At 38.3% G+C, this 24,997-nt stretch overlaps 1 long non-coding RNA gene across 1 annotated transcript; it reads right to left on the reverse strand.

Annotated features, from left to right (window-relative positions):
- Window positions 1–477: 477 nt before the first annotated feature.
- On the reverse strand, window positions 478–23,724 carry LOC102552813 (uncharacterized). The gene is made up of 5 exons (XR_594994.4): window positions 23,519–23,724; window positions 4,098–4,192; window positions 2,670–3,747; window positions 2,183–2,354; window positions 478–668 (listed from the first exon to the last, which is right to left on the reverse strand). It is a non-coding gene; the product is annotated as an uncharacterized LOC102552813 (long non-coding RNA).
- Window positions 23,725–24,997: the final 1,273 nt, after the last annotated feature.

Below are 24,997 nucleotides of genomic sequence, written 5' to 3' on the forward strand. Positions count from 1 at the left end.
TCTTCCTTCATTCTAGCTGCCTCCTTGCTCTCCCTCATCCCAAACCGGCACTGCACTCCTCTCCTTGCAGGAGAGAAGTGTAGAGAAAGCTCATGAGCTCTTGTTTCTGAAGAAGACATGAGTTCAAATCCCAGTACCACATCAGACAGCTCACAACTGCTGTGATTCCAACACCAGGAAGGACCAGGTCATCTGGCCTCTGTGAGCACAAGAACTCATGCTCACTCATAGATGCATACACATAATAAAGAGCAATAAAAATAAATCTTGAAAAAATATCAAAACATGTATAAAAATTGCAAAAATTGAAGGGCAAAGCACCATTTAAATTCACCTATTAAAATTTCAGCATTAAAGTAAATTTAAAATGACAGATGACTACCAGCCCCATTGCAATGACTTTAACATTCTGGAATTTATATGTTCTGACGCTGGACTAGTAATCTAGACTATTGTTATATCAATTGGCCTTGTACATAATTTTTTCTATTTTTATTTTTTTCTTTCTTTTCTTTTTATTTTACTGTTCCTTTCTTCTTTACTTTTTCTCCTTTCATTCCTTCTCCTCCTTTTAATTTTTTTCAGACAGTGTTTCTTTTTGTAGCATTGTTTGTCCGGGAACATGCTACTTCTGTGGAGACTGCCTCGACAGATTCTCGTCCATCTTCCTATTTGAGAGATTAAAGAACGTGTCACCAATCCAATCTATAATTAAATCCTATAATTTAATATAATATAATATGATATAATATAATAACTATAATTACATCCTTATAAACACTTTAGAGGGCTCCTTCAGTTCTCCAATCACAAATGTAAAATAGAATTCTTATTTTCTGTATTATTGTGGATTTATTTCCCTATCACATTTACTAAAGCATGCATGCAAAACATAGTAACTGAAGATACTTTCCAAGAATTATTCATTTCCTTTTAAGTGAAAGCACAACATTGAAGACTTTCAATATAGCATGGCATCAACGGAAAACGTAACTTTTCTTGTTTATTTTCCAGTGTTAAATGGTCTCACGACTACACTTTATCATAATCTCACTTTTCTTCATTAATTATTGTGAGTGTTTAGCATCATTGACAGACAGTTATTAAAAAGCAACTGTCTAGTATAGGATGCTCATGCTCCCAGATGTAATGCCATCTTCTTTGAGAAAGCAAAGACTGCCTCTAGTTTAAAGTCCTTCTTTGACTGAGCCTTTCTTGGAAACTGGTCAAACACTTGCAGAATGTGAGATGGCACATACAATGGCTCTCTGTCACATAAGTATGACTCAGGGGCTGATAATCTCCGAAAACCGCTTGGGACACTTGTGCTCTCATTAGGATCAGAGTTATTTTTATAATTTCCTACAGGAAAAATTCAGGACAGGACAAGGTTCAAAAGGAAGGCCAGGAAGAAAAGAAACAGAGGTTTTTTTTTTTTTTTTTGAGTTAATTCCTGCAAAATTGTCTCTTGGGCACTGTGCTATTTTAAGGACCAGATGGTTATTCTTGAAAATTAGATCATATTAAATTAAAGAATATGATACAGAAAAGATTTTGCCATATGGTAAAGTTATTTCATAGAAATAGTTTCAGCTGTACTGTTAATAAAATAAACATTAAAAATTAAGCGTCCTCATTTAAAGTGTAACTGTTCTATGGAGAGAAGAAATTAGAAAGGAATGCATACCCTTGTTAATTATAAGTAATTAAAGCTTTGCATCCTTAAGGACTTTCTAAGCACAAGGCAATCAAGGTTCAGGTGGGTAAGTAGTTTTGAAAATGGTCTGCAAGTGAGACCTCACCAAAGGTACTGGGCACAGCTAAAATGAGCAGACAAGGCTTCTAAATTTCTAATGAGATAATCTGACAATAATAACTCACATTTAAAACCAATGTAAGACTGAGAGTGGACAAGTGTCCATGAAATTATTTGCATAGACTATGCTCTGTTGTCAGCTCCTTGTACTCCTTGGAAAATGACACAGGCCCAGAGTAGGAAAGAACACACTGTTCCAAACAACAATAAGAATGGAAGTTAGGCTCTGTGTCATTTCCTGAACTTTCGTGAATTCATCTTTATCTTTGTAGTCTAGCTCATTTCCTTTCCCAAATTAGAACAAAATCCAAAAACTATTTATAGATTTATTCAGCTAAAATTAAATCAAAAGAAAGATCAGGTTACCTGTGATGCCTCACGAGTCCTTCTGGCTTGGAGTTTTAGTCGTGACCTTTCTCATAAAGGGGATTGAAGTTTATTCAATATCGGCTTTCTCTCTAAAGAGAAGCTTAGTAGGTGTGTAAGAAAGGACATGTTGGGATACTTTAAATGGATTTTAATACCGAGTCAGTCTCGCCTGAAATTGAGAGAGCATTAAATGTGAAAGAACATAAGCATTTCCGGGAAAAGCTCGTCTTGTCTTCCTTTTAGGTAGCAAAAAAATGTCAAGGAAACAACAGTAAAACAAATAGCATATTAATTGTAATTTGTGACTCAAAGTTTAACTACATTTCCAGGGAACATTGGGAAAAGACATAACTCTGAAATATGGACTATGGGCACGCAACCAGTGGAGATGAAGCCGACACAGTATTAGAGTAAGAATGGTGGTAATCATCAGAAATGGTAAGTTTTGAAAAAGTGAGTTATTTGAAGCTAAAATAAAACTTACTTTATTAAGCTCAAGATAATAGAGAGAATTTTACAGAAATATCACACAGGTTGTTGGAAACACAAATCTAGAATTCTTTGAGAACGGAGGCCAAGGAACATCTGTAAAGTCTTGAAAATAGATGAGGTGCATCTCTCTGTGCCTGAGGGGAGAGAGAATAGATGGATGCAGGCCTAGTCAAAAGTTTAAATGACAGACCAGAAATGAACCCATGACATACTGTAGAAGTACAATAGACAAATGAACTCAGTGACAAGCACACACACACACACACACACACACACACACACAAATAAATAAATAAATAAATAACCCCACTGACATCCATAAGCAAGAATCATTCAAGAGCACCTATTGATCTTGAATCAGATTTAAGGCTACCAGGTTGAGGAGGAATCTCTCCTGAATTTTAGTGCTGTGATATGATAGATATAAACCAAAGTCAGAGGTGAAGGGCGGATGTAGTTAGCAGAATGACTTCAAAAGAAGTGAATAAGTAATATGAGATACTTTGATGAAGTAGAATGCCATTATGGGAGGGTGGGTGTTTCAAAAAATATTTTTTTAGCATGAAGGACACTACACCGTCTTTGTAAAGTGTGGTATCGTTCCATACTGATCACTGAACGAAGTCCTGGGGACGAATACATACTAGAAGATGCCTTACCCTACCAGTCCTCCATCAGCTTAAACACTAGACCCATCAGGAACAAAAGCAGCTACATTCTTCTCCTCCATGAGATTTCATTATGTCAGAGCAGAAGCTTGCAGAAGTTCAGCACTCCCAGACAGATTTTGTCACAGACTTGTTAACTGTCCTATGTATGTGCCTGAAAAGAACCATTTACAAACTACTGCCTGGATTCTGTGTCCATTCATCCCTCAGTCAATGATTTACTAGCCATTAATAGCTGCTTGCACCTCCCATGTCGTTCCAGGGTGAAGAAGGGTGCATAATGCCCTGTATACCACTGCAGTACTGCTTCGTGCTCTCCTGTGGGCTTTCCACTGCAGATTCATGAAGTTGTAGTCTATGACACGTTTTTCAGTCTATTCAGTTCCAGTTCCTTCCAGATAGCTTTTGAAGAAGAAGGGAAATATTTTCACTCAACAACTCTTCTCGGTGTAGAGAGGCACACAACTTCTTGACAGACAGAAGAAACCCACCTCTATCATGGAGAGGGGAGCATACAGGGCAAAGGGGAAATGACTGAGTAAATGACCATGTGATAGATGGAATTTTTTTTCTCATAAAAAGCTTTCTATACTCCTTCCTGCCTCACAGGTCTAGGGACAACTCTCCAAAGCCAGACAATTTTCACCTGATTGCTCAATTACTTGATCACTCTAATCTAACACGGGCACATGCTGTGCACATGCTACGCTTCTCCCTCCCCCACCCCCACTAGATCTCCAGTTTAAACTTACCTTAGCAACTTCACTTTCTGCTTATCTTGTCAATGGGTTCAACTGTGTTTTTCCACCATATTTCTTCCTCTTCTGTTTCAAAAAATTGTCTTGGCCTTTCAGGTTGAACAATATGTTAGTCATCTTTGATTATGACTTTGGCAGTTAATAAAAATGCAATGTGTGACAGTTTATAGCAGACCACAGCAGTTACTTTCTGTTTACTAAGAGAAAATGAGGAGCGATGAGGTCGAAGTGATGAAAACGATATGACCAGTTTCCTTGATGAAATGGGAGAGTGTACGGTAGTCAAATTAATGAAGAATCTTTTTCCTTTCTTTAGAATTTTATTATTATTTTTCATTTTCATAAAGATGGCATAATGTGCTATTGTGTGTTATTGCTTAATACCAGGTAATTGCAGGTATAAAAGTCAGATCACTGGTGTTCACTGTAAGTAATATTCTTTAACTTAAATATAAAACAAGTCTTTTAAATTTACTGACTCAGGGAGATGCAAGTTTAAGAAAGAGGCAATGGTAAGGATATTGATGTATGGTATCCATTTAGGATGTGAAGGCTGAGGAGAAATGGAGAGAGAGCATGTGAAAAACATCAAATGCTTAATCAAATCTCATCAATATCAGCCTACTATACTGAACTGAGAATAAGATTACTGAATTTGGGTGAATATTATCTGTACATTTAGTAACTCAGTAATTGATAAGACTGAATTTTAAAATATATGTATAGAAAGAAGACCTAGAAAATCTTCTTTTGTAATAGAAAAAGAAGTAGTGGCTCACAGAAATGAGTGATTAAACTTTTCACAATAGGCTACGATCTTCATTGATCTCATTATACGATTCAATTATATGCAGGTAGTTTATTAAATAGCTGATATTTGAGATGAATGTTTTTTCATGTTAAGCCAATAATTGTAGAATCTCTGGCACACAGTGAGAATATCTCTTAAATGATAAAGGCTTTTGGTAGAAGTGTAAGTTCTAAAACATTTGTCTATTTTATTTGTTTTTTTTTCATATTGTATTAGAAATAAGATGTTATCTACATTCATCTATAGGTAATAAAATTTTCTTATGAGGACTGGTCTTAAGTATTTGACGAAGAACTTATGTTGCAAGAAAAATAAAGTACAAATTATGCTTAAAGATCTTACAATAGTGTGTAGTAGAATTACGGGCTAGCATTTGTATAATCTCTCATCTTGCTCATGATTGCCCTTAAAACAAGATATTTTCACACAGATGTATGAATCACAAGAGCAAAAAGTTTTACCTGTGTTATCTGTAGCAGAAATCTCAGGATCTTTAATAATGCACAGAATATGGGGTGCTCAGTGAACCTTATTCAATAAATTAATAAAGTTACTTCATTGATATTGATAACTAATAAGTAAGTGCTCATCAAAAAGCAAAATGTGGACAAGACAAACACCACTATGCTGGTTAGATTCTTGTCAACTTGACACTAATAGCCTTAGCTGGGAAGAGGGACTGTTGGTTAAAAAAATGTCTCCTTAAGATTGGTCTGTAGACTTGTCTGTGAGGAATTTTCTTGACTACTGATTGACAAAAAGGGCACACATGATTGGGGGCAGTGTCAACCTTGGGCAAGGGGTTCTGAGCTGCATAAAAGAGTAATCTGGGGGACAAAACCACCAACCAATGAATGTACTTGGAGGGACCCATGACTCCAGTCACATATGTAGTAGAGGATGGTATTGTCCAGCATCAATAGGAGGAAAAGCCCTCAGTCCTGTGAAGGCTCAATTTCCCAATGTGGGCAAATGCCAGGGCATTGGGGTGGGAGTGGGTGGGTGTGGGTGGGAGTGTCCTCGTGGAGGCAGGGGGAGGAGGAGGGGGAACGGGATAGGGGGAATAGAGTATACCATTTGAAATGTAAATACATAAAATATTCAAAAGAGTCCAAGGTGGGAAAAAAAGAGCCACAAAGGTCAAATCAATAATCTGTGTTCCTCTGTGGTCTCTACTACATACCCTGTCAGGAAGTGTACCTGACTTGCTTGATTTTCAGACTTGGCTTCTATTAGTGAGCAACTGTGAGCAGGATGTGTAAGCCAAATGCGTCCTTTCCTTCAAAACTTATATTGGTCATGGTGTTTACTAGAACAATGGGAAGCAGACTAAATAAGTTATAACTTAAAATTTTAAATTATGCTCAATGTATCATGCTTAGTTTATTTGCTTGTGTTTACTTGTTTTTAGGCAGTTAAAATTGTGAAGTCCCAGAGATGGTATATATGTTTAAGGGGTTATAAAGATGTTATTCAAATTCTACTAAAAGCATCAATGTTCCTTAGGTAGCTTTGATCTATTTGATTAAAACTTTAGAAAAAAAGCAGATTGTTTTAGTCCTAGGAGTGAAAATTAATCTGTTCACAAACAACCAACAACAAGAAAATAAGCTAAATCACCTTCGTGTTATTGTCCTTCTAGAATCCCAGTGCAGGCAATTGGGGAGGACTGTCTTACAAATATTTAGTTTACATGGATACATCCAGATACTCAAGAATATGATTCACCCTTCTAAGTTTGATCTTATAAGTTTCCTACTCTATCACTTTGTAAGAGTACTCCGTAGTTCTGCAAGGCAGCCTCCAATGATTTGTGGTTAGGGAAAAAAATGCCATGATACTTCATTCAAAGAGGTCACTAATCCCAGAGTGCTGGATAAGTTCCCAATCAAATCATGGTTTTTGCTGAAACTACCAAATCTGCTTTTACAGAAGACAAAAATAATGGTTTCAACCAAATCCCATGCATCTTTAGAAAACAATTTTATACATATGTGGAAAAAGAGGGAGAGAGAGAATAAGGGGGGGAGTAGAACCAGAAAGTGGTTTGCAGCCTTTAAAGAGAGATTGATGAAGCTAAAAAGTGCATGCTGAAAGGGACCGGATATAGATCTCTCCTGAGAGACACAACCAAAGCATGTCAAATAAAGAGATGAATGCTAGCAGCAAACCACTGAACTGAGAACCGGACCCTGTTTAGGGGAATTATAGGAAGGAATGAAAGAGCTGAAGGGGCTCACAACCCCCTAAGAACAACAATGCCAACCAACCAGAGCTTCCAGGGACTAAACCACTACCCAAGACTGTACATGGACTGATCCAGGGTTCCAACTATATATGTAGCAGAGAATAGCCTTGTTGGGGGCACCAGTGGAAGGGGAAGCCCTTGGTCCTACCAAGGTTGGACCCCCAGTGCAGGGGAACGTCGGGCAGGGGGGGGCTAAGGGAGGGTGGATGGGGGGAACACCCTTATGGGGGAGGGGGAGGGGATAGAGGACTTATGGACAGGAAATCAGGAAATGGAAATAAAGAAATATAGCCAATAAAAAAATAACATTATTTCAGAATTCGTAAACCACAAAGCGTGTTTAATTCTTCAGAATAATGTTCACGTTAAAATTTATATATGTGCACTGTGTCCAGAATGCATATGTATATGTGTCTATAGATATGAGCATGGATCAATGGCTGCCTATAAATAGCTGAAAATGTGAAATGATGAGGCAACTGTATAAACCGTAGACTGTTAGCACAAACATTGTGTTTTTCAATGTTATTCAAATAAATAAAAAAACGAAAGTATAAAAAAAATGAGAAGCGAAACATAAACATATAGGCCAATAGTAGAGGTGTAAATTGCCCGCTGAATCCCCATTAACCAAATGGTTAAGGGTTAGCATTCAGGAATTGTGAAATTCAGTGGATATATATGATTAAGAAGCTTCCAAAATAGCATCTTATGTCATGGAAAGGTGTTAAGCGCTTTTATTCAAAGGAGTTTTTCCACTGACTAAAGGGAATTTGGCCTGAGTAACGCGTTCATGACGTGAACTTTAATAAGAAGGATAAGGTTGTTTTAGCAGGAATGACTCAAAAGAGCTACGTATTCAAGTAGATGTAACTGATACCAACCAAGAATGCCTGCGTCTGCTCACATGTGTCTTCTGTTACAGTTGGCACGGTTGATGAAAAGGAGCTTGCTAGCTAACCAGGAAGAGTTGCTTTTCTTTGCCATGACCTCAACTTGGTTTTTATTATTCCTTAGTCCTGATCGATTGTGATAGATTCTAGGAAGAGGTTCACATAGCTCTTCTGGTAAAGAGAATGATCCCAGGGTGAAGTGAATATGAATGGCCACAAACCACACAACTGTGCTGCACACTCTCTGAGAAGCTACTCACTTTAGCTCATCTTCTCCTGACTTCCTCTCTTCCAATCTCCATCCATTTGATCCACACACCCCCCAACCTTTCCCTCCATCTCTTCTATTCTCCCTTTTCTTCCCTTACCCTTTCTTTGTATCTTCTAATATTCTGAAGCAAGGTATTATATAGGTCAGGCTGGCTGTAAACACAGTAACTTCCTACCTTAACCTCTCAGATTCCAGGTGGGCAGGTACGTGGTATACACCTGTTTAATTTTTCTCTTCTTACTGTTTTCTAATGATTTAAGGAGGAAATGACATAAAAGGCGCCAATAAAAATTTGTCTGTGTTTAGAGAATGAAACTAGCATGTGTTCTAGAAGCACGGGGTTGTGGGGTTTTTAGAGTAGAGTCACAGGGCTCTTGTCCCATGCTCAACCTTCACACCGAGGTGCAGTAACCACAATTGGTTTTCAACAATCAGAGTGTTTCAAGTATTTCACTCAGGAATGAAATCACAGCTCCGATACAGGGAGTGTTTTTAATCCCTGGAGGCTCTTTAAACTCCAATGACCTTAAAAATCTTAAAAGTAAACAAATACAATCATGAGTTTTCACATTAAAAAATTACTTTAAAGTCCCATTGCCTCGGCCCTTATCTTGAAAACTATAAAGCCTGTAAAGAGAAGAAGAGTCGGCCACCAGCTTTGATTTTATTCCTGTAAATTCCTACACTGTGCAACTTGGAGGGATAACTGCAGGGCTGAAGAACGCTTATATTTAAAATACTCTAACAGAGGCCAAGTTCCTGTTCTAACGGTCTAATTGATTGTTACAAAATGGTGAGTGGGTTCACGCTCTTGAATCCTAGGGTGTGAACAAAGGTCTCGCCCGCACCTTCCCAGTGCTAGTTGCTAATAATCTCTTTGAAGTTAAGTCTCCATGAAAGAGCAATGCAAAAATCCTTTTTATAACTGGAAATACATCAGACATGCTTCTAAGCAACTCCCCAGCCAAATTCCAGTAAATCTCATATTATTTGGCTCACTTTTCCTAAACCTGCTGTGATTTAATTCTGTTTCAAATCCTATCCAAATTACCACTCTTGATATATTTTTTTTGCTTAACAAATACCTCTTCGTAAGCTATATTATCAGCTCTTGTCAAAATTGCATGTGTGAGCCTGAAAATATTATCATTATAAGACTAATACTCCCCCCTAGTAATTCAATTACTGTGGAATTTAGTCATATGTGTGAAAAAATCATTTAGCTCCAAGAATGGGGAGGCCACTAAGGTAGGGAAACTTGGTGAGGGTTTTCATTTTGTGGTTATTTTAATTTAAAGTTCAAAACGAGTTCAGCAGATTAGAATCCCAGACAACGGGTGCTACCCTCCTTTTTCTGTTAAGGAGAAAAGTCAAGTCACTGAATTCCTTTCAAGAGCCTCTCTCCTAGGCAATGTAGCTACAAGCTGTGGGCAAACTCTCGCTTCATGTATTTTATTAATAGTAAAAAATAAACCAATGATTCAGCAGAGAGTGTATTCCTGCCTGAGCATCCAGAGTGTTTCTGATGTGAAGCCACATTTGAGGGCCTTACCCATGAATCTGGAAGTGATTTTCTGAATAGTCAGTGACACTCACCCATTGGTCCATGTTTGATCCCTGGCCTTGTTCTTTCGGTCATCCATTCATGTTCATTGGTATGAGTTTATACAGACCAGACATGTAGGATTCAGCATAAAGCACAAGAGGAAAACACACACACACACACACACACACACACACACACACACACACACACATGCATGCATGCTAGGAATGTACACTGTGATTAAACCTCCAGTCAAGACACCTGATTGTAGTCAGCTAGTCATTTTTAATTGCCACTATATTTACGCATATGTTTTAACCATTACTTTTGTACACTTTCAAGAGAAATATATTTGGGTGAGAGGCTTTTATATCTGAATCCAATCTAAGATTCATATGACAATAATAACAAATTAAAGGCAATTTGAAGATGACCATGTATATAAAAATATACTGGAACCTCCGAAAACCTGGGCAGGATAGTTCATATGCCTGTATCCCCAGGTGGTACAAATGGCAGAGACCACAGTTGCTGGGTCTTGATGGCTGCCAGTCTAGATCCAGGTTCATTGACAGACCTTTACTCAAGGGGATAATGTGGAGGAAGGCAGAGGACACTGGCCATCTTCTGTTGTGACCTATGCATTCAGAATGATGTTTGTGAATCTAAACATATACATCTGCAACCAGTACACATAGATAGATGCAAAATACACACCTAAACATACATAAACATGTTTCAGTAACTCATTAGTGGCAAATACTCTAAAATACATTATTCATTTTGTGGTAGTTATTATTATTATTATTATTATTTTAATTTTTATTTATTTTACACTCTAGATTGTATTCTCCTCCAGGTCCACCCTCCAACTGTTCCACATCCCATAACTCCTCCCTGCCCCCACCTGTCTCCACAAGGATGTCCCCACATCCCATCCCACCAGACCTCTAAACTTCCTGGGGCTTCCAATCTCCTGAGGGTTAGGTGCATCTTCTTTGACTGAACCCAGACCCAGGAGTCCTCTGCTGTATATGTGTTGAAGGCTATATCAGCTGGTGTATGTTGCCTGGATGGCGATCCAGTATCTGAGAGATGTCAGGAGTCCAGGTTAGTTGAGACTGCTGATCCTCCTACAGGGTTGCCCTCCTCCTCAGCTTCCTCCAGCTTTTCCCTAATTCAACAGAGGGGTCAGCGGCTTCTGTTAATTGGTTGGGTGCACATATCTGCATCTGACTCTTTCAGCTGTTTGTTGGGTCTTTTGGAGGGCTGTCATGATAGGTTCATTTTTTTTGAACATCCTATAGCCTTAGTAATGGTGTTAGGTCTTGTGGCCTCCCCTTGAACTGGATCTCACTTTGGGCCTGCCTCTGGACCTTCTTTACCTCAGGCTCTTCTCGATTTCCATCCCTGCATTTCCTGCAGACAGGAAGAATTATGGATCAGAGTTTTGGCTCTCAGGCAGCAACCCCATCCCTCACTTGATGCCCTGTCTTTCTGCTGGAGGTGGGCTCAACAAGTTTCCTCTCCCCACTGTAGGGCATTTCATCTAAGATCCCCCCCACTTTGAGTCCTGAGAGTCTCTCACTTCCCAGGTCTCTGGTAATTCTAGAGGGTCCTCTCAAACTCCTTCCTCCCAAGGTCACCTGTTTTCATTCTTTCTGCTGGCCCTCAGGGCTTCAGTCCTTTTCCCTCACCCAATACCATATCATGTTCCCCTCTCCCCATTCCTCTTTGTCCCTCCCTCTCTCCCCACTTGTGATTGCTTTCTTCTCCCTCCCAAGTGGGACTGACTCATCCATACTTCTTTTTTGAGTTCTTTGGACTGTACCTTAGGTATTCTGTACTTTTTTCTTTTTTTAGCCAATGTCCACTTATTAGTGAGAACATATTGTGTATGTCATTTTGGGTCTGAGTTACCTCACTCAGGATGATATTTTATAGTTCCATCCACTTGCCTGCAAAACTCAGGATGTCCTTGTTCTTATTAGCTGAGTAGTATTCCATTGTGTAAATGAACCACATTTTCTTTATTCATTCTTCTGTCATGGGACATCTGGGTTGTTTCCAACCTCTGGCTATCACAATAAGGCCGCTATGAACATAGTGTAACATGTGACCCTTTGGCATGGTGGGGGATTTGGGGGTATATTCCCAAGAGTGGTATTGCTGGGTCTTTACGTAGGTCTATTTTCAATTTTCTTAGGAACCTCCAAATTGATTTCCACAGTGGTTGTACCAGTTTGCAATCCCACCAGCAATGGAGGAGTGTTCCTCTTTCTCCACATCCTTGCCAACAGGAAAACATTTTTCTTTATTTACCTGATCAGGATATCTTAAAGATGCCTTTAAAGAAACCAATGTTTCTTTAACCATGACTGGATATAATAGGCTGATAATCACTCAGTAAGTCTGTGTGAGACATGAAAAATATGGTTGAAATTGGTGAAAGAATGCTTATACACTATGGATATGTATGCAAACACTTTGTAAATGGGTTTGAATGTTTCTCAAGGAATAACAAACAGAATTAAACATATCACTCAGCTGTAACACTCCTAGATGTATAACCCAAGGCTGTAAGTTCTTCCTGCAGTGATACTTGTAAATTCCTTGTCATTGGTTGCTTTACTCACAATGGTTGGGATTGAAATAAACTGAGATAGATACCAACGAACTAATGCAGAGTGAAAATCATGTGTTCAATGGATTTCTATTCAACTGTAAAAAAATGAAATCCTAGAATTTGTACCATTAAGTTATAGAGGTACAGCGCAGTCGATGCACCTGAGAAAATTAATTAAAATCAATTAAAGATTTTTATAGACAGTAATGCCAGATCAGTAACTATGAAAGGATCAAAATAGAAAATGCAGAAATTTGAGCGTTGGAAAAGCATCTCTGATGATCTGTCATATGCCGTATGACCTGGCTGTGTGTATCATTCCAGAGTGTATTTAAGAAAGACATGTCATGGAATTATGATCCCTTTTAAGCATTTAATAAACTCATAGGCTAACCCGCTCTCCAAGAAGTTTCTGTGTAGTAGAAATATATGCACTATGTGAAAAGTATTTTTTGCTGCAATACTGAGATCAACATAGATCAAGTGGCTATGGATAAAAAGGGACTATATAACCAGATTTTCCTTTAAGATATGCTTCTTATCAATGCAAATACCTCAGAAGACTGTATATGCCTAAGCAGCAATTCATCATAAGATGGACGTGCAATTTAAGGATCAGGCAGGAGTTCCAGACAGGGGATTAGTAAAGCTATGTGGCCGTGTGTTATATAAAATATGTCACCCAGATGAACGATTAAAATTGAAAACCATTCAGAAATGTCCATATTCCATAATGGAACCTGTCTTTGTGTGCAAACTGACAATGAGTTTGCTTTCCTTATTCAGTGCATATTTTTTCTGAAACAATACAAGGAGATGTATTGTCTCAAAATATAGTGTTTCCTTATTTATATCCCACTGAAACTTAGAATAAGATAATTCTGAGAAATTAACATAATGATTTTTACTCTGTTGCACTTAATGTTCACTGTAATCTGATATTTCTCAGTGTCCACCAATTTCTGAGTTCCCACAGGAGTGACAGCATACATCCTTTGTGAATGATCTGTTTTGCCTTCTCTTATGGTTATAACACTGTGACCAAAAGAAACTTAGGAAAGGAAGGGGTTATAAATAACTTTTGGTTATTTCCTAATATCCATGGAACCAGGAGAGTAGCTCAAGGTGGAGACTTGAAGCAAAAGTCATAAAGGAAAGATGCTTGCTATCCTGATTGCTTATTCTCTCTCTGGACTCATGCTGAGGTAGTATTCTTATACATCTAAGGGCCAATTGCATAGAGGTAGTGTAGCACATAGTGGGCCAGCTCTCCTACATCAATTAGCAATCAAGAGAATCCTTAGAGATATGTTCAAAAGTTCAATATGATCTAGACAATTCCTCAACTGAGTTTCCTCTTCCCAAGTGGGTCAAGTTGAAAATAAACCCAACCGGGATGCTGAGGAAACCTCACAAAATAGTGAGCAATCGAAGTATGAAATCTTAAGCAAGAGTGAAGCATAATGATAGCCGAGAAAAAGAGTAAATTTGTGCTCTTGGAGAGACCGTGCATCCTTCAATTAGTTATTTCAACACAGCAGTGTTACCCTAAAGACCTAAGAGTGTAATGTGGCTTGCCCTTACTACATATACACATGTGGGAGAATATTAGAAAGTAATGATTATATTGGTTTCATTGACTATAATAATCTTCAAAATGTCCATATGCATGTCTATAAATCATCTTTCCCACATTAAATAAACACAATGAGAAGAAATTTAACCATCTATGACTTTTGTCTTCCTGCCTACAGATACAACGTGATTTATCTAGTTACCATACTGTTATAAAATGATCTAATTCTTCTTAAATCATTTGCTAAGCTAAGTTCTCTATTCCATAAGTAAATCAATGTATAGTGATTGCTCAATAGATATTAAATAACTCAGGCAACAGGGAGCTTAAATACATTGAATAGACAGCAGTTGGAGAAGAAAATTGACTATTAGGGCTTAGGTGGCAGCTTCAGAGTTGGAACTCAGATCTCTGAAGAAAGGACTACAATTGGCATTTGCATGTTTCCCTCAAGAAAAACGTTGGTGTCTTTGAGCACTGGGGAAGCACAACTTATTCTAATAGAAAGAGGAAGCAAAAACAGAACAAGAAAACAAATAGGGAGGAAACTATGGTTCTTCTCAGACCTTTGCTCTCTAGTTTCTTCCTTGTGACCCACTACTGTCAAACTGGAACAGTGAGCACGCCAAAACTGTAAGGGCATCACAGTTGCCCAGTCTCAGTATCCTGAAGCAGAACATAGGGAAGAAGATATGTAAAGATAAATCTTACATAGTAAAGAAGGAAGGGAATATATATATATATATATATATATATATATATATATATATATGTTCAGTCAAAGTACAGAGTACAAAAGGAAGGAGATAAAAAGAATGGTGGTCAATAAAAGTAGCTATTGGGGGTTGGGGATTTAGCTCAGTGGTAGAGCGCTTGCCTAGCAAGCACAAGGCCCTGGGTTCGGTCCCCAGCTCCGAAAAAAAAAAAAAAGAAAAAAAAAGTAGCTATTGATAGTTCTTATTTTCACATCTGTTTGTCGAGGTAGAATAGACATTTTTAAGGCCAAGATATTGAATAACTGAGGTAACCAACCGCAGGATGGAGACACAATTCCTCATCAGGGTATCTTTAACTTTCATTCAGTAGAGCAGGAAAGTCATTATCAAACCTGGGTTCCACAGTCTAGCACTCTCACTGCCTTCTAATTTCAGCTGCTTTCCAAAAAAGAGAAAAAACAATGTTAAGGTATGGTCCACATGATTTTGAGAGCATGGGAAGTGGCAACTGCAAAATGTGTCTGTTGCAGTTTTGAGTCCTTGATGAGCCTTGGGTTCTTGAGATGACGCATCCAGTGAAGTGCATTCTATGGAACTATTAGGCGAGAGTTCAAGTACCGTCGAGCCAGTCAAAGCCATGTTAGTGCAGCGCTCCACCTAGTCTCAGCATGAAACACACAGAGGGAGAGATGGTTTTCCAGAATCAGCTGATTGGAAAAGACAGGGAATTCTGACAGCTCCAGCTAAAATTCTTCCCTCTGTACAGCAGAGGTGGATGAGTGGAGAAAGATGCCTGATATCAACCAGGTAGGCTGTTACTCTAGGGCCTCGGTACATATGTAATATGAACCTTACAACTCACGTGACATATAACCTGAATATGGTTTCCCCTTCCTCGATTCCTTCCCTTTTTGCCCCACTGGAATTGGGTTTCTGATTTTCAAGCTGCAAGATATGTTAATGAGTTCAGAGCAGTTGGTCTTCTTTTGTAGTACCTACGATTCTGGACACGTCTCTAGTGTCCCTGAACCAGGAGAACTGAAGGGAGCAAATGAGCTAGGCTCAATAACTCCCTGCGAGTATTGGCACCTGTATTGCGATTAATATTCAACCATTATAAATAAGATGGATTTTTTTTCAAATTCCTGACTTTAGTCCGTAACAAAAATATAAGCCACTCATATAGTATTATATGTGGTTATCTGAGGGGAGTAGAGGAATAATTGAATGAATGTGTAAATAACATAAGAAATCCTGAATCAATATCTATCATTGACATGAGAACAGCTATGTCAAGACTCCAAAGCCTCAGGTCCATGAGAGACTGGGAAAACCTTTTCTGTAAGGACTGTGATCAGGACGGCAAAGCATACATACGTTTACAGAGGACTGAACAGTGTGTGCAATAGCTGGCCACTGTAGCTTCCTCCTCCAGGATGTTGACAACTGAGATTGCTCACCTACATATACCTCCTAGCAAGACTAGCTAACCCTTTCCTGTACTGAATATGGTAAACATGCTGGGTTCTTGTTTTTTGTGTGGTTGGTACCATTCCATCAAAGTGCACACCCTCCTAACACCCAGCTTTTCTGTATGTCTGTCTGTGTGTTTATTTATCTTTTCTGCATTCCCTTACTGCTCCAGTCAGGTTTCTAGACCCAAGTTACTCAGAATGCAGTAGTGATCAAGGCAATTACCGTGAATGATCAATCACATATAAAACATTACTTTCAGGTCTGGGAAACCATTCTCTGATAGCTCATGCTTAGACATAGCCTACCTTTGGTCCTCAATAACACACCCTGTCATGTGGTATATTCCCTGATTTCATTTATCTTGAAAGAGATTTGTGGGGAGGAGTGGGGGTTTGTAGGAGTGGCAGTGTGGGAGCATTATGTTTTGAGACCAAATGGGAAAATATCTAAGGAGAAAAAATCAGTAAATCAACATGGTTTAAAAAGAATGTACACCAATCAAGCCTTGTTTAAATTTTTCATTGACAAAAGCAGAGCCAAAGAAGAAAGCTACCCAGGTATCAAACTTGTGTCTTCTATAGGCCTGACTCTAAGAAACTGGGTGCAGGATATATGGTTTGATATAAAGTTTGTTGATACTATAAATGTTGGAATGACCACTTTGCAATAGATAATTTAGCACAAAATAAAAAGAAAACTATTTGAATGTTCATTACTATAGGAGAGTGTTCCTTAAAACTACCTGCCTCACTTAATAGACAAACAATTCCTAACTTCCGGTTCAACTCCTAAGAGCATATGAGAGTCATAAATATTTGTTGTGGTGTAAAAGTCAATGTTTCTTTGAGGCTGGGACTCAGCAGTGCCCCTCATTTGTTTGAAGATATATAGAGGAAAACTTTACATTGTTGTGCCATGCTGTCTGTGTTGGAATTACTCAGCCTTTCCATATCATAGGAAATTGACCAGGGAGAATGTAAACACAAGATCATGGTAGTGTTTGCATAATGCTTCATTTGTAAAAATAAGCAGTTGATGACTTTACCTAAATTAGGACACCATTCTTATTGTAAACTTAAATCAAAGATTTATTAGAGATAAACTCTTTTTTTTTTTGCTTTTTCTTTTAAAATGTTTTGCTGGTGCCTTTTGGTAAATCATCATGACTCTTCCACGTAGAAATCAAAAGATGCCATAACTGAATCAGAAAACAGTATCAAAGTCTGCACACTTTCATCCTTTTAAGAAGAGAAATATTTCCTGACACTCGTGAATGATTTACTGACAGCTAACTCATCCAATAGTGGTTCAAGTGCCTGAATATGCAAAGAAACGCTTGCTCCATACTTGGTATGTTCAAGTATAGTTGACAAACTGCCCATCTACAGATGTAGCCCTGTGCATTTGGCTAAAGCATGTGTGAAAGCTCTAAAGGAACTACCTGAACTGCACATTTTGATAACTCCATTGATATTTTGACATCAGATACTAGCCAATGCCCACACAATAATATCCAAAATATTGTCCTGGAAACATAGTTTGAATCCCAAGTAAATGTGGTAATCAGCAATAGATTCTAATTTCTGAGATTTAAAAGTCAACAACCAGAGTTGAAATTGTATGAAAAGTTACAGATAAAAATATTTTGGACATTTAAGGATCTGATTTCGTACTAAATGTTAGGAAATAAAATCTTTGATATTTTACCACTAAATTCAAGCAGACCTAAAATATCCTGTGTCCCTCCAAACATTAGAAAAGTTCTTAGTACTTTACCATGCTACATGAAGTTATTTAACTTGCATATTTTTCAGTTGTTCTCCTAATCGAAAAATGACAGAAATATTTGTGTGCCCCCATATAAACTGTCTCCTTTATGACTTTGTATTTTCTGTGTACTAAAGTCCTGAATATTTCAGGTGTAGAAACCGTGATACAGAGCCTTTTTGTAAGAGAGTCATTAGTTTCAGAGACCAAGGCTACTGTAAACAGTTTTGTCACTATCTCATATCACTGATATTTGATACTAAATTATGCAGGTAGTAAGGGTTCTGTACACAGCTTAAGAACCTGCTCTTTGAAACCCAATAATGAGCCATCTATGCATCTCTCCCACTTATTCTAACTCTTCTGAAAGCACAAGAAATCTACAATGGGAAAATCACCATCAATTTGGACCAATTCCGACTGAAGGGCAGTTGCAGGATATCAGAGGGATGACAGTTGAAGACACTAAGAGGGGAGCCTGCAACCTTAGCTCCACCTAGAACACAGTGTAGGAGAAAGATCCGCCCCTTTCTTGCAGGCTCCTCCTGCCCACTGACGTCATCACAGCAGCTGTCCCTGGCAGCCAGCGCCCAGTGGCCTCCAGGCTGTGGTAAAACAGCAGCGCCTTTTTCCACAGAAAGAAAAGGCCTGTGTCTGTGCCACAAGCACTTTACCACATGCTCGTTTCAGTTGAGAAAACAGATTTAAAAAAAAAATGAATCACAGATTTTTCCTTACTTTTCTAGGGTGAATAGTTCCTCAACATTGAATAAGACTTAAAAAAGAAGAATCTTGATATGTTTCTTCATTCGAGGGGCTTGTTTTCAAATTCTTTCAGAGACAACAGTTATCTCAAAAATATGATAATGTACTCTTGAAGAGCATTAGAAATATTTTCATTCAGGAAGCAAATGTTCAATTAAACTGGCAAAGGCAGGATTGGGGAAAGAGTTCCTTTAAGCGGAGTGCTTATAACTAACCTGAGGAACTGAGTCCCATCACCTGAATACTTGTAAGAACTCTGATCCTGGTGAGCCATGTCTAAAACTCCAGCGCTGGAAAGGCTGAGGCATAATAGATGCCTTTGCCTCACTGGCCAGCCAGTTTAGATTAATCAGGTGAATCTTGAGTTCATGAGAACCTTGCCTCAAAAACAACAAACAAAATGATGAACCGTGAGGGCTACACGCACACGCACACATAGGCATGCATGCACACATGCTCTCACGCCCAGAAAAAAGCAAGGAAGGGAGGGCAGGAAGAAGGAAGGGAGAGTACTGTATAAAACAAAGTCTAAAAATAATCACAAATTACAATGATTCAGTTGACCTGGTACTGGTGAATCCTTCGTACAGGTTCAGCAGGATGAACATGACCAAATGCTATGAATATCTTTTCATATTAACTTACCCAGGCTTGAGACAAAGTTCATCGTGTTCCTTCAGACTGTTACAACAATCATTAGAGGAAAGCAGAATTGGGAGGGAACACAATCTGAATCCCTAACTATAGCCTACTGCCACTAGAATGAGGCAAGACAAAAAGCCCTCTATCCTAGACGAACTCTGGAGCAGAAACAACTAGAAATTCACAAAACTTCAATCTGTCTATATTCCTGGGTACTAGTATTCAAAATACATTAACATTTCAATTTCAATAAATGCTACTGACTTTGTCTTTAGTCATTTAATAATTTAAAGCACTGAACCACTTAGAATCTGTATTGTTAGTGTAGATTAGACAGAATGATGTAATTTGAATGCTGAAAATCTGTAAATATAGATGCTTCTCTCAGCTTGGGAATCATTTCAAGTGTATCAGTTTGAGTATGTGGGGGTGGATATAGGAGTGTATAATAGGAGGGTGTGTGTGTGTGTGTATGTTTGTGTGTGTGCGTGCATATGTGTGTGGGGGATGTGAATCAGTAGGGTGTATGTAGGGTGGGTATAAGTGTGTACATGTGTGTCTGTTTTAGACAGAAGTCTCTGTATTTACTGCATGTCCGCATTTTTGGATGTAGAAACTGGGTCAGAAAGGGGCTTTGAGGAAACAGCTAGATGGATATATATGCAGAAATGTAAATATGTATAGTCTTTTTACTTGAAAATCTAAATATTAACTTAAAAGCAGACTTGTCAAAAATATCATGAAATATTTCTTAGATCATCTTTAAAAAAAAAAACCTTTGAATACGTTTGTCCCTTTATTCCAAGGAGACTGGAAACATTTATTTATTTTCGTATTTAATGTAGATTGAGAGACACCTGAGCACATAGTGCCTTTGTTACAGGCATTTCGAGAGGAAGGGTCTTTCTTTCCCACGAGCTTTTGAGCTTTTTAAGGAGTCCTCAGACAAGCAAAAGTAGGCCATCTGGTCAGCACCCCAAAGGTGATCCTCCATGGTAAGAAACAGAGTGTCTAATATGATGAACCTTGTAGCTGCTCCCTACGCATGGGAGAACACAGCATTCTATCTTGTTCAGGTGAGTCTGCCTACATGTAATAGCTTTATGTCACCAACGTTCTCCACTATGAGTTTGAACCACTGGCCTTCTTAGCTAGATCTGTGGTATGCATAGTCTATGAACACACTTTCTAGATCTGGGTTACCAGGGAATGGACAGCAACGCTGCCCTTTGCTAAGTAGATACTTTTTCTCTGTCCAGACTCTGTTTTGTAAACAGAATCACTGTGAAGAATTAGTGTTCCTGTCTATAAAGCGTTCGACGAAACCTGACATGAGAGACTGGCTGTACCTATGTTGTCTGTCATCTCAACGGGGTGGTTCAGACTGGCGTTTGCTTCCCTCAGCACTCTAAATCTACCATCTCACGACATCCTAAAAGAGACTAAATAAATACCTGAAATAAAGATGGACATCCACTGGGAAAGTTGCCCTTAAACTACAGAGACTTTGACAGTGTCAAGTCAGAGCTCTCAGAAACCTCAAGGGACACAGAAATTGGAGTTAAATTTTAATACAATGTTATACTTTATTATTATATAACAAAATACGATTTGCTATAATGATAATGAATAATAATATATGAAACAAGATACTGAATGTACATTTGTTGTGAGAACATAAGTATTTATTCACTGAGAATTCTGAGTATTCTGTGTCCTGAAATTTTTTCTGCATTATTTTATTTTTTAATGTGTGTGGACACACATGTATATAGAGGGACACATGCATGTCTATGTAGTTGTGGATGCACATGGATGTTTAAGCTTAAGGCTGATGTTAGATGTATTTCTTTTTTAAAAATTTATTGATTTATTGTATATGAATGCACTGTAGCTGTCTTAGACAAAAGACGGCATCGGATCCCATTACAAATAGTTGTGAGCCACCATGTGGTTGCTGGGAATTGAACTCAGAACCTCTGGAAGAGCAGTCAATGCTCTCAACCGCACAGCCATCTCTCCAGCCTGTTAGATGTATTTCTATATTACTCCATCTTACTCATTGAGCATGGTCTCTTGCTGAACCCATAGCAACTTAGATTCCCTTAGCTTACCTACCAAGCTTCCCCAGTACTCCCTTCTCCCTGCATACTGAAAGCTGTGCTTACCACAGCAATACAGCTTTTACATAGGTGGGAATCTGAAATCTGGTCCTCTTGTACAACTAGCACTTTACCCACTGAGCATTCCCTGCTTCGGTATATATGATTTTGATTTATCAATCATCTATGTATAATTGATCTATCATCTATCTATCTATCTATCTATCTATCTATCTATCTATCATCTATCTGTGTGTGTCAAGTGTATATGGATGTCTACAGAGGCCTGAAGAAAGATATTGGAAACCCTCAGTCCAATGTTATGATTGTGTGAGTTGACTGACATGGATTCAGAGAACTGAACTCAGGAAGCCTAGGAGATCAGGAAGTGCTTTTAATCATTCAGCAGTCTGTACACCCAGTAACATGTTTAATAGAAATTTATGCTTGGCCCATTGAGCAGGCTGTTTTGATTTGCTTGTCCTGGTGGCATGTGTCTCCAATCCTACTTTTAGGTATAGATTATTTTTTTTAAGTCACTGTTAACTTTTCTCTATTAAAAACTCACAAAATAACCTTGTTTCTTCAATTCATTTTCACATTTATCTCCAATAAATACAAAAGAAAATGTTTTGGGGACCCTTTTTCTCCTGTTTGTCTCAGGCAGCTGTAATAATTGAGAGATGGGGGAGGGGAGCTTAGTTTTCCAGTAACTTCCTGTACCACGTTAGGTTGATATCTATGAGAGGCTCGTTCTTTCTAAAGAGAAATGGAAGAAGAGTGGATGGGGGCGAAAGGGGGTGGGGGAGGAACAGGGAGGATAGAAGGGAGAGAAACCTACAGTTGGAATGTAATATATGAGGGAAGAATACATAATTTTTTTAAAAGAAGTATTTGGCAAGTAAGACAAACTAAACACATAAATTCACACAGCACTGACCGTTATCTAAATGACTGGCTATAGTCTCCCCTCACAGTCTGCCTTTACATTAGGCAAGTTGGTTAATGCATGATGCTGACCCAGCTTTCCAAAGGCTAACTCTAGAATACAGTCTAATAGGCAGTCCTGTGCTGGAGTCATGTTGTATTTGTAGAAATTGTTACAAGCTCCAGCCAGCTTCTGACAAAGGAAGGGGCTGGTGTTGATTTCTCAGCTCTCATTCGGAGCAACAGCATAACCCTACCCTTGGAAGGTTTCAGTTCTCCCTGCATTGAAACCTCCTCAGGGGAACATTTAAGCAAACCTAGTTCTTCAATTCAGATGTTGATGTTTATCTTCCCCAAGTGAAATACAAGCCCCACTGTCACTTCAGGGTGATTCTATAAAGGGTACAGACAGTTGAAAGTAACAGATCTTTCAGAACCCACTACAGTGAATGCTGACAGATTCTATTGCAGGGGGAGAGTCACATGAGTCTCATCTCATATGAAGCAAAGCAAGCCAAGTTCTAGGCCAGAGGCAAACAGAGCTTGATCTTTGATGAGTATTTATCTTTACTTCTCTAAAGTTCTCTCATTTTAAATGAACATATGGAATAGATAAGTCCCTATCCATGAGTTAAAGAGATTCCTAACCAAATCAGCCAAATTAGTCATTAAGTAAAAATGTACTGTGTAGTTATGTAATAGTCTGAATAACTTGTTCTATTGAAGACTGATACTTTCGTATGTCAAAGCCGTTAGTTTTTGCTTCATGTGTTTGGTTTCTAAGCTTTTTGAAAATACACATTCTACGGCTTTGTAAACAGTTCCATTTTTCAGAGAGCATAATATCTTTTTACTTTTACACTATATATCCAAACACATAAAATTATTATTTATTTCTGTTGTAAGAGCACCTTAGTGTTTAACCAAGGGACTCTTAAAAGTATAAACGATGAAAAAAGTCCAGATTTGTTTTAATAAAATGATTTTTTTTCACTAAAGCTCTTTTTGCCTGAGTCTTTGGCATGAAGCCTTCCTCCAGAGTGACTTACCCCAGCTGCTTGGTGGGTGAAGCAAAGGACAGCGGTTACCTCATAGGAAAAATCCATTGTACATACACTAAGGTGTTAGTCCTTGCAAGGATCCCAATTCAGAAAAATAAAGTGAATACGGAAAAGTTATCCAAAGGAGAAAATACAGCTTCTGCTTTCATTCCAAATCTGCTGCTAAACGCTTTAAGTGTGAGGCACCAGTGTGGGTGAGGTGAATTCTAGAGGAATCTTTCTGAGTTCTGAGTTCTAATCTCTTTTGTCTTTTGTCACCTCACTTGACTTGATAGCATTCCAAATATCCATCTATAAAGTAAAGAGTGAAATATTTATCTTTGCTAACTCGGAGTCATCATGCAGATAAAGGAGGAAAAGCTGATGTGAGCTTCCCTAGGGTAATATCTAAAATAGTGCAGATATTAATGCTAATTCTCCTTGCCCATTGAATGGGTGAATGGCTCCTTAGATTTGCCTTGAAAGGAAGAAGTTCTTTCTCCAAAGGCTAAAACTCTCCAAGAAAGTGACTCATTCTAAGGTTTTACATCTGGGATGAAACCTGCTGTCTACTATAACAGAGAAACCAAACACTGAAACCAAACATATTTTACCAGCACAGGGAGAAATTTGAACTTTCCTCTATTAGCTTTCAAGTTCACTAATTTTTAAGACACACACACACACACACACACACACACACACACACACACACACACAGGCATGCTGGAATGTTTCCCAGAACATTCTCGTAATGCTCATATCAACAGCTACCACCCCATATTATTTTTCATCTTGAAAGTTCTGCATTGAACATTGCTTCTTTAAGCCTAACTTTTCTCTCTTCTGCCACCTTCTACAAATGACACTATCGTCTTCATTCTTAATCAACTTTCATTAACACCACCAGTCTCCTATGTTCCAGTGGTTGTTTTAGCTTTTGTCTTTATTATTCCCATATCATATGAAACAAAGATCCACAAAATTGATCGGCATTTTTTGCTGTGCAAATATGGATAATATGAAGAGTTGTTATTTTAAAGAATGGAAAAAGAAACGAAAACCTGACACATTAGAATTTGGTACTGATTCAATTGCCTCAACAACATAACCTGATTAGAATATTAGCGATGAACACTGTTTGGTTGATGTGTCTCAGGGAACCTAACTTGATGATTGGTTGCCTAAATTGCTAGGAAGTATTAAACCAACCAACTAGATGGTACTTGATATTGCCATACAGAATCTGGTTTGTATCCAACGGTCAAAAAGGGAGAAACTTACAAAAGGGGAACAGTGGTATGATTTACTCTGGCTGTTCTCTGGGTAGCATGATGTCATGACTTCTGCACAGCCTAATGTACATAGAAACATTTATTTTTCTAAATTTAGAAAATCTATATTGGTTTGGTATGAAACATGATGTCACTGCCCTCCTTGAAGCATATTGAAAGTTTCCAACCATGTCTGAGCCCGCCAGAAAAACTG

Source organism: Rattus norvegicus, chromosome 11 (genome assembly GCF_036323735.1).
Source record: "Rattus norvegicus strain BN/NHsdMcwi chromosome 11, GRCr8, whole genome shotgun sequence".
Taxonomy (NCBI): domain Eukaryota; kingdom Metazoa; phylum Chordata; class Mammalia; order Rodentia; family Muridae; genus Rattus; species Rattus norvegicus.